Source organism: Sinocyclocheilus rhinocerous, unplaced genomic scaffold, assembly GCF_001515625.1.
Source record: "Sinocyclocheilus rhinocerous isolate Xijiao unplaced genomic scaffold, SAMN03320098_v1.1 scaffold541, whole genome shotgun sequence".
Classification (NCBI taxonomy): domain Eukaryota; kingdom Metazoa; phylum Chordata; class Actinopteri; order Cypriniformes; family Cyprinidae; genus Sinocyclocheilus; species Sinocyclocheilus rhinocerous.
The window spans coordinates 2,108,724-2,120,129 of record NW_015658519.1 but is presented as its reverse complement, the minus strand read 5'-3'; the positions used below and the strand labels follow the sequence as shown (position 1 = coordinate 2,120,129).

At 36.6% G+C, this 11,406-nt stretch overlaps 1 long non-coding RNA gene across 1 annotated transcript in view; it reads left to right on the top strand.

Annotated features, from left to right (window-relative positions):
- Window positions 1-4,326: 4,326 nt before the first annotated feature.
- The window catches only part of LOC107722532 (uncharacterized), a 10,282-nt gene continuing 3,202 nt past the window's right edge, over window positions 4,327-11,406 (top strand). Inside the window, exons 1-2 of the long non-coding RNA XR_001637814.1 lie at window positions 4,327-4,428; window positions 5,822-5,823. This is a non-coding gene — a long non-coding RNA (uncharacterized LOC107722532). The remainder of the gene's footprint in view (window positions 4,429-5,821; window positions 5,824-11,406) is intronic.

Sequence of the window (11,406 nt, the reverse complement as noted above, 5' to 3'; positions counted from 1 at the left end):
AAACCTGAGTATATGTACAAAAGTAAAGAGTGTAGTTAGGTCAGTACGCCTGGTTTCTGTCTGTCAGTAAGGTACTCAGCTCTTGCTGTATTGTGAAGTGCAGGTGCTGCTGGGCAGCAGAATAGTCCCATTAAATTATTCTAGCAATTGGACGATGCAGTTATTTGTATTTTACTAGAACAATAAATGTTTGGCTATACATAGTGGAGTCCAAAAGTCTGAGAAGAAAGCATTTTGATCGAAAATGTCTTTTATGTTTGTGCATCTTGAGCTCCACTAGACTCAAGAACATCTGACCTTTTGAGTTCACATCAGTTGACGTCAGGGTCACAAATTTGCTTAAATTTGCTTAGTGTCCTAGAAATGAGAATCTTTTCATTTCATGCCATAGCTTTTCTTTGTTTCACATTTTCACTGTCCTAAACTTTCTGTTTATTTCTAGATTTAAAGAGGGGGAAAAAATCCCATAATGTAGCCTCAGACTTTTGGGCCTCACTGTATATCATTTGTGTAAGTCCATGTCCACGGCGATAGAGTTATATCTCACCACTCGACAGCTATGAAGTGATGAGATCATGCCAAATGACCTATATTGTGTTGCTGCTGTAGTTTGTACCACATTCATTTAGCACACATCCGTCCTCTTAAAGCTCCAGGGAATAAAAGCTGCAGCCATTGCGTCTCACCTTGTTAGAGGTGCTGGGTCTGTACTGGAATCTGCTTTAAAAAATGAAGTTGGGAGAGTGCTGAGCTGACGGCACTGCGAATCTGTAAACACCTATGTAAATCAATTACAACTGGAAAAACACAGTCCCGTGTATAATTTGATCTGATTATGCTGTTGACAGTAGCGGTGTAATGATTACTTCCACACAACAGAGGCAAAGCATGTTGCTGGCTCCGAGATGTGAATGTATTTTATTATCAGGCTAGAAAATCTTTTATTTGATTTGTCAAGTTGTTAGGGCAGCAGTAGAAATTCGATTTGATATTAATTAAAAGGAAATGGAGAAGGGGGAAAAATGAATGTGGTAATAGCCTGTGACGACTTTAGAAAAAGAGTTCAGGTGCATGTGCTTTTTATGTTCGAGATCAATATTAGTGTGCTCGTTTTGATGAGAAGAAACTGTGTGATTTGATCAGTGTAGACCTCAATCTCTTCAATTCTTTATTGAGTGATTGCACTCCCACTCCACCTGGGCTCACTCTGCCCATGCATCTGATATCCTCTGTTCAGAATGTTATAGAGCAAACAATGTAAGATGAGTTTTTGGATTTCAATTCTCTTTCTGAAAAAAAAAAAAATCTTTTTTTTTTCAGTGTGTGTGTGTGTGTGATAGAGGGGGTGGGTGGAGTTGCTATGCGCGGCGATTGTATAATAGAAAATTAGTAAAGATCAGACCGGCTAAATTTTGATGAAGTAATGATTTGCTGGGGCGCTTTGTGCTGTGTTTAGACCAGGTGTCGTGAAATAGCGTATTTCACTTTTGAGTCTATTCAACTTTGAGTCTATTATATAAAACATTTTAAATTTTTTGTCAGTTTAAGTTGAGTTGGTGCAGCTCAGCCTAAAAAAAGGATAAACAATGCAGTAAGTAACTTCTCTCTCTCTCTCTCTCTCTCTCTCTCTCTCTCTCTCTGTCTCTCTCTCTCAAAAAACAAACAGAAAGGCTGTTTTATTCTACATGAAGCAGGTCGCCTCATGGGGGCGACATACTGGAATTCAAGTTTGTTTATATAGTACCTTTCAAAATACATACTGTTTCAAAGCAACTTTTACAGGAAATGCTTATTTCAGTGTTAAAAATAGTAATTATTCTGTTATCAGTCAGATATGTGTGTAAGTAATGTCCTTAAGGCAGCAATATACAGCTAAAATGTAATAAACTGTACTCACTATTGGTCAAACTATCTTCAAGTATGAAAACAAAGCCAAAACCTGGTCATTTTAGGCAATTTAAAAATTCTGGCCAGGACATGTCAGGGAAAATGAGGACATATGGTCACCCTACTTGTACTTGCCTTGTAATTGACCCTTCCAAAGACCCGGCCCCCTTAGTTACTGTTGCTATGTTCGACAAGCCATGCCGCTCTCACGCAACACATCAGTTTCATACGTAGTGAAAAACACATCGCGGAGCAAAGAGGGAACTGACAACGTGCCAACAGACAAGACAGAGCAGGTTACTTTTGCTAGGAAACAAAGTGTCAGCTTTTAAATTTGTAATTTTGTAAGAAATTCAAACAATAAATTCTGTTTTGTGGCTCTTTAATGTGTTGTGACAGATCGCTGTAGCACCTCCGTTCAAGCGTTCATCTCTTCCTCTTTACTAGTTATAGCGCAAAATAAACATGAATGAACATCAGAAGGTATCTTGTTTCAACCGTGGAAAAATGTTGATACACCGTTTTTCAAGTTTAAGTCCACTGACCTTAATCTATTAAGATGATCGGTCAGATCGCCTGTCAATCAAACTCCCTGCGGAGGGTCAATTATTACAGTATAAGGATTTAACAGTTTTGTATCTGGAGTCTTCGCAAGTGTTGGCATCGTCTCAAATCGTCACAAAGGCTGGATCTTGACTGTAGCTGGGGAAATCACCTCAGGATGGGCATGACCAGCCAAATTCTGTCTATTATCAGTCACTTTTGCAACAAATTGATCATAGCTTACTCTGAATAGTGTAACTGTTCTACATTGACATCGATATCTGAAGAACTTAACTGCTTCTGCTTTGGTGTCATGATATACACACACCACTAGGTGTCAGAATAAGTTGATTTGGCCATATTGGACAGTGGAAAATCAACAAAAAATATCGAGCTTCCATTTAAGCACACTTTCTGAGAAAAATATGGGTTGAATTCAGAATAGCATACTGGCATACAACTATTTCTGACATATGGCAAAAATAGTAAGGGTAGTATGCTAGTATGCTATTACAAATTTAGCCATGGTCTTGAGGCTTCCAAACCCAGACGTGCCTATATCTGAAACATCCTTTCAACGGATGGATATCTAATTATGTGTTGTGGTCTTTCAGCTTCTTTCAAATTTTCAGACATTGTTGAGTACACAGTAGTTTGACCAAACAATATAAACATTCCCTGAATGGATTTGTTTTCATGAACTTTATGACCTAGATTCTGCCAAATCTTATTTCTATCTTAAATATTTATCTTCACACAGTGAAACCAGCTTGTTGTATTCACTGAAAACTACATTCCTGCATATCACTCAGTTTTATGAAAGCTTTTTTTTAAAAGCTTTATGTTATTGTTACTGAGATAGCACTGACATTTATAGACAGAGAGAGTGTTGAGAACAAGCAAACGGTATAATTTCTGATAAATGAGGAACGTCATACGTAACCGTTTTTAATGATCATTATTTACTACTGAACAGAGAGCCAAGACTAAATCCAAACTATGATGAATTGCTAATCAATACATGGATGACAAGCCACCAGAGCCACGGAGTGTAATGGGAGATTGTGTCTGAACTGAATATGTTCAATCAAGCTGTTGTCTCGCAGTAAATGTTACTATACAATGCATGTTATTTGACTTGGCACAGCGAGCCCAGTGTGGCATGTGGTTTGCAAAACACAAGGAGGGTTTTATAAGGGGCAGCTGTGATTACATTCCTCTCTTCCATTCCTTCTCATTATGAATGTGAAACAGAATACAGCCCAAGCATAACTTACAGCACTTACAGGAGGTGTGAAACTCCACTAAGGTACAAACCACACCAAATAAAATATACATAATGCTGGTGGAGTTTCATAGTCTGGCTCTCCCGTGTCCAAAGGACTTGTGCTGGCTTCTCAAAATGAAAGGAGAGTCTGTTACTGTGAAGCCATGTAAATAAACATGAACATTTCACAACTTTGACTTTTTAAGAGGCAGAGAGCTCAGTGAAGGACATGACAAACTAGATAGGTCTACATGCGCCCCCCATCTATAATACAACACTATAAAGGGCATTGTTGTATGGAAGCCCATTTCAACCACATAAGAAAATAAATGAATTATGAAATAAAAAGCTGAAAACTATGACGGAAAATTATGTTAGAAATTATGAGAAAAACAATGACATAAAATCTCAGAAAGGAATTCTCATAATTATAATAGTAGTTTTTAAAAAAAAACTGCTCTATTTTGAAATTGCTCTTATATTTTATTCTAGTATTACTTTTATATTTCTAAAGTTACTGTTTGATGTGAATTTTGGAAGTGTTCCTATTTTAGGGAAGTGTTTACAGCTGGGTGATATCCAGATATCCATATTGTCCACTTCTAAAAGTGACAGTTATCATCTCAGCTCATTTCTCAAGGGCCTTGCACTGTTTTGGAGAATGTATTTCCATTTGACAAACAATTTAATGTTGATGTTTTGTTAATGATTTGTGGTTACTTAATAAAATAGTAATTTGCATTTAAATTGTCTTCTAACCCATTTTTCTTATTTTATTTTTATTTTAGTTAGTGTATAGTTATTTATTAAAACTAATGTTTTTACGAAGGTAAACTTAATTGTAATGTAACAAAAATGTTTAAGTCATCTTTATTTAATTTTAATTGGTTCTGTGAACCCAAAAACTCCTTGTAAAATGAACTTGATCAATAATGTTGTAGTAACTTGTAAGATTAAGTTAATATCAGTTAAAATTACTTAGTAACATTTACTTAAATTGTTTCTTTAACTTATAAAATTTAGTTAATATAACTTAAAAATTTCGATGTAATCAGTTTCAACAATTTTTTTGAGTTATATTAACTTATCCGGTTTTACAGTGCAGCAAATTAGGAGTTTATTGAGGCAAAAGTCATAATTAATGATTTGTTAATAGTGAGAATTGGACCTTAAAATAAAGTGTGACCTTTATAGGTATAATACTATTACTTTTCTCATAACAATGATTTTTATATTCTATTTTGCCTTTTTATGTCATAATTTCAATTTTTATGTTGTAATTATGATTTACCAAAGCATGTTATTTTCTAATCTTGTGGAAATGAGCTTCTATAGTAAAGAAATTGTCAAATATTTTTATATCTTACTTTCTCAAGATCATTATCATAAAAACACCTGATACAACCAATTACAAATTTTTCAGCTATGTGTCCTGAACAATCTTACTACTGATCATTAATAGTTACTTTTCCATTTTCTTAATAGGCCTGCATGTCTGTCCAGGGTTATTTTATTAAATGATTTAGATGATGCTCAGTTCCATTAATGAAAAATCCACAAAATTTACAGTGCGACCAAGTGAAGTTAGATTTTTGAACAAATGCCTCCTATGAACCGGTTCTTTTTGGTTAAATAAAACATACGTCGTAAACACTAAAATCTGATTCTTGACCAAATTACTCTTTTAGAGAATCAAAAACATAGAGGATGACCAGTGAAGTCCTATCCCCAACCAAAAAACTCTTATGAACCGGTTCTTTTTAATCAATCGCAAGCACATGAATCAATTTTTATTACAGATCCCAAGTCATTAATTTTCTCATGTCCAATTACATGAAGTAACTGATACCGTGTTATGTTGTACTTAAGACTAATGATACCTAAATAAGTGTAGCTAGTGACTGGTTGTTTATAATGTGTAAAGGGATAGTTCACCCAACAATGAAAATTCTGTCATTAATTACTCACCCTCGTGTCGTTCCAAACCCGTAAGACCTTTTAATTAAGATATTTTTGATTAATTCTGACAGCTCTCTGACCCTCCCTTAGACAGCAAGGATCCTTACACGATCAAGGTCCAGAAACGTAGCAAGGACATTGGTAAAATAATCCATGTGACATCAGTGGTTCAACCGTAATTTTACGAAGCTACGAGAATACTTTTTGTGTGCAAAGAAAACAAAAATAATGACTTTATTCAACAATTCCTCTCCTCCGCGTCACAAACAAATTGTTGAAAAAGTATTCTCATAGCTTTGTAAAATTATGGTTGAACCACTGATGTCACATGGATTATTTTACCGATCTCTTTGCTACGTTTCTGGACTTGGGAACATTGCAGTTGCGTTGCTGTCTATGAGAGGGTCAGAGAGCTCTCAGAATTCATCAAAAATATCTTAATTTGTGTTCTGAAGATGAATGGAGGTCTTATGGGTTTGGAACGACATGAGGGTGAGTAATTAATGACAGAATTGTCATTTTTGGGTGAACTATCCCTTTAAAAATACAAATGATGAGTTTGTCAGTGGTATAAAGGAAAGAATGAAATATGCTATCACGTTCAGTTTGTTTTGTTGTTGCTTTAGTAAAGTGATTGCATAATCTGGGTCTGAGCACTTGCACTGCATCTTCTAGTGGACACTATGGGGAATGCCACTAGAGGATGAGTGTCTCGTTCCCTCTCGGGGAACCATGGTCACATGCGTAACCCGGGACGTTCCCCTTCAAGGGAAATCGCACTGCATCCTCTAGAGGCATTCTCCATAGTGTACACTAGAGGACGCAGTGTCTTGGTACCTCTCGAGGAACCATGGTTACATGCGTAACCCGAGATGATTTTTGTTATACTCCATAAAACTGGAAAAAAATCATTAATGGAACAGCTAAAGCCGGGCTCACACTACAGGAGTTTTAAAATCCTAACCGATTATGAAATCTGGTTGCAGCACACACATAAAGAGAATCTTTTCTTTCCCCTAACGGTTGTGAAACGTTTTCGACACATTATTCAGACAGTCGTGTTATTGCAGAACTTACACAAGCAGTTTCTCCATCTCCACTATCCAACGGACCTGTGCAGCAGCTTGTTTTGTGGTCGCGCATTGGCTATTGTGAAAGTATGATGTAATCATAGCCGTGATCATCCCGATTTAAAATCCTAAATATCAAACCCGATTTGTGTGTGAGCAGATCAGGAGGTGCAAGATTCAATCTGTGAACGCCTCACATTACCAGATAATCTGCGCTGAACATCGGAGCCAATCGAGGCTCTAGACAAGATTTTTCCTCCGATTCTCGGGAGGGAAAAATCGGGGCTAAATCGGGGCTAAAAATCCTGTAGTGTGAGCCCGGCTTTAAGACCAGAATCATTAAGAAAAGCTGCAATCAGAACCAGAATCATTAAATAGGGATATTTATTAAGAGCTACTGAGCTAATGTGGTTTATGTGGATGAATAGATGGTTTTGGGCACAAATCATCAACGACTTCCACTGCAGCATTTGGGTTTAGTAGCCTACTCTGTTTTTTGTGTCTTGAGTCTTGGTGGTCTGACAGTGGACTCTTGTCAAGAGGTTGTTATGAGCTAATCAGTGGGTTCAGTGATGCTTGGTTGGTTCCGGAAGCTCAGCTTCAGGAGAAAGGACATGTAGTTCAGGGACAGTGGAGAATCTTATACCACTCTAATAGTCCTTTGATTCCCCTGTCACAGCCCACTTGAGGGCCAACAGACCTAGTTTGCTCTGATGATCTCCTTCTGCTGGGTCATTGCCTCTGTTAGAGTACGGTTCACAGTGACCCCCTTTTAGCAGGGTCCTGTCAAGACCCCATCATTTTGTAGCTCTATATATTTAGACATTCGGGTTTGAACTTCATTTTACATTTTTAATGTAATGTACATCTAGAAACATCAATTATTCCTAAGTGATGTTTAATCAATGCACTTCTAAAACAGTTGAAAAATCAATATTGATTATCCTCTAGCTGTACTTAAATAACCACTCATTGGGTTTAATTATGCCTGACTCTCTTTCAAATGCACTTCTTTAATGAGGTATGTTAACAAAACGAGGAGTTTGCTATTATGTATCATTTATCTGGAAAGGACTCCATGGGAATGTTAGTTAACATGAAGCCTGCGAACAAAACCTGAGCCTAAGTAAGTTTATAGTGTGATGAAATTCCAAACTTGGGAGGCTCCATGAAGCAAATTCCATCGTTTCGAGTCTCTCCCTTTCACATTTCATCATCAACACTTGTGTCACATTCACCAATTGAATGGGACATTGTCCTCCCCTCAGAGCCCAGTCTCAATAACTGCCCATTTTCTGGGTCCCTGCCCTCACACAATCACGTATCAACTCCAATCTGTCCACATAATGCTCTGCTGCCTGCCTGGAATGGCTGCTAAAACCTAGTGCCACTCCATTTGCATCCACTGCTTCTGGCCAGGGTACGATTCCCTGCGATAATAAACACCCCCTGTCGAGAAGGTGCGGGTTTGATCGATTTTGTCACCAGAAGAAACTTGTATATGCAGCATTTCAAAGCAAGGAGCTTGTATGCCATGGTCTAACGCTTGTTTTTAAAACTGTTTCCATACTGAGATGCAGTGGCCATACAACTCAAAGTAACTCAAAAAGATTCATTTTTTTAAATGATACCTAATAATAAATTCTATGGGACAAACATTGAAGTATTTTAATGTAATCTTGACATCTAAATCATGTTTGTAACTGCACCAGATATGATTATACTCATCAAGTGTGCATAAGTCAGCTGCCCGTATCTGAGCACTATTTGCAGCTCAGCATAACATTAATATTCCTCTTAATGGCAGTCTTGTTTTCCAGAGGCCTGACACTCTAGACAAGATTGTTAACATGACAAAGAGCCTTCTAAAGTAACTTTAGATTTAAAGATTAATAGTAGATTAGTGGGGATGTCAAGGAAGGAGAAATCTGATCTGCTATTTGCTTAAAAGGGTCTTATACTCGTTGCGAAAAAAACAAATGGTTTGTATTATACAATGGTTAGTTCTGGTCCTTGAATTGCATTGACAGTGTGTGCGGATATTTAGTCCAGTCTATCAGTCTGTGCAATTTAGTAAATTTTTTAAATATTTCTGCAAGCTACATCATTAAACCAGTAGATGGCGACAAGTTACTGTCTTAATGAAAGAGTCTAATTATCAGTCGATTTGTTCAAAACATTGATCATTCTGAAAATGAGTAAGACAATTTATTAATTCAACCAATTCATTAAAAAATCTCTGATATATTCAGGAGCAAAACAAGTGACTGTATTTAAGAGACATAGGCTGCATCCAAAATCACATACTTTTCTACTATATAGTAGTCAAAAAACAGTGACAAAAGAAGTATGTCCAAATTTTAAGTACTTATAAAAGAGTAGGCAAAAAGTGCCTGGATGGCCTACTACTTCCAACATATGATGGACAATTTACCATCCCATCAGGCCACAGTAGAGGATTTGTGAATGGCAGTAAAATGATGCAACTGACACCGGTAAGTCACATGATAATGACAACATGACAAATGTAGCACGTCCAGATTACATTCATACTCTATAGAACTTTTTTAACAGTTGCGAAGTAATTACCTATTCAAAATACAGTGCCGTGAAAAGGTTTTTGCCCCCTTCCTGTTTTTTTTTTGCATATTTGTCACACTTAAAAGATTCAGATCATCAAACAAATTTTAATATTACACAAAGATAATGCAAGTAAAAACAATATGCAGTTTTTAAATGATGATTTCTTTTATTAAGGGAAAAAAGCTGTCCAAACCTACCTGGCCCTACGTGAAAAATTAATTGCCCCCTCCTGTTAAATCATGAAAGAACTGGGATTAACCACATTATGTTAGAAAGCCGAGTTAAATTTCACTAGCCACACCCAGGCCTGATTACTGCCAGACCTGTTGAATCAAGAAATCACTTAAATAGAACCCGTCTGACAAAGTGAAGCATGCTTAAAGAGCAACACGTCATGCGGTGATCTAAAGACATTCAAGAACAGATGAGAGACAAAATAGTTGACATGTATCAGTCTGGAAAGGGTTATAAAGCCATTTCTAAGGCTTTGGGACTCCAGCGAACCACGGTCAGAGCCATTATCCACAAATGGAGAAAACTTGGAACAGTGGTGAACCTTCCCAGGAGTGGCCAGCCTACCAAAATTACTCCAAGAGCGCAACGACGACTCATCCAGGAGGTCATAAAAGAACCCAGAACAACATCTAAAGAACTGCAGGCCTAACTTGCCTCAATTAAGGTCAGTGTTCATGATTCAACAATAAGAAAGAGACTGGGCAAAAACGGCATCCATGGGAGAGTTCCAAGGCAAAAGCCATTGCTGACCAAAAAGAACACAAAGACTTGTCTCACATTTGCCAAAAAATATCTTGTTTATCCCCAAGACTTTTGGGCAAATATTCTGTGGACTGATGAGACAAAAGTTGAACTTTTTGGAAGGTGTGTGTCCCGTTACATCTGGCGTAAAACCAACACAGCATTTCATAAAAAGAACATCATACCAACAGTCAAACATGGTGGTGGTAGTGTGATGGTCTGGGGCTGCTTTGCAGCTTCAGGACCTGGATGACTTGCCATAATTGATGGAACCATGAATTCTGCTCTCTATCAGAAAATCCTGAAGGAGAATGTCCGGCCGTCAGTTTGTGACCTCAAGCTCAAGCGCACTTGGTTTATGCAGCAGGACAATGATCCAAAACACACCAGCAAGTCCACCTTTGAATGGCTCAAGAAAAACAAAATTAAGGTTTTGGAGTGGCCAAGTCAAAGTCCAGACTTAAATCCGATTGAGATGCTGTGGCATGACCTTAAACAGTCCATTCATGCTCAAAAACCCTCCAATGTGGCTGAATGAAAACAATTCTGCAAAGAAGAGTGGGCCAAAATTCCTGTGAAAGACTCATTGCCATTTATCGCAAACGCTTGATTGCAGTTGTTGCTGCAAAGGGTGGCACAACCAGTTATTAGATTTAGGGGGCAATTACTTTTTCACGTAGTGCCAGGCAGGTTTGGACAGCTTTTTTCCCTTAATAAATGAAATCATAATTTCAAAACTGCAGTTTGTATTTACTCAGGTTATCTTTGTGTAATATTAAAATTTGTTTGATGATCTGAATCTTTTAAGTGTGACAAATATGCAAACAATTAAAAAAACAGGAAGGGGGCAAAAACTGTATATATATAAATGCTTTCCTCTTAAAAAAAATAGATGACAACAGAGCTCAATACGTTCAGTTCAATTTTCATTTTGGGTGAACTATCCCTTTAATCAGTAATGCTCAATATTGAATGTGTAATTTATTATAATTAGATTACCTTTGTCATTTAATGCTCACTTAAAGTTTTAAAAACACTAATCATTTAAAAACATTTTAATGTAATCTTTTGCAAATCTCAGTGAAAATGAATGTTTTGTATTGTACATTATAATGTTATGATGCCTAAATTCACTTTAAATGGATTTTAAATTATTTATATTAGCATTACTTTTGTAATTTATTTAGGCAAAATATTATATAACATTAATAATATTAATATTCTATTTATTTTATTTTACAAAAAAATATGTATAGATTTTATAATTTGGTCATTTATCATGTTATGTCATTTTATCATTTTATGAAAATGATCATCAGGCAAATCTGTAATATTTATATA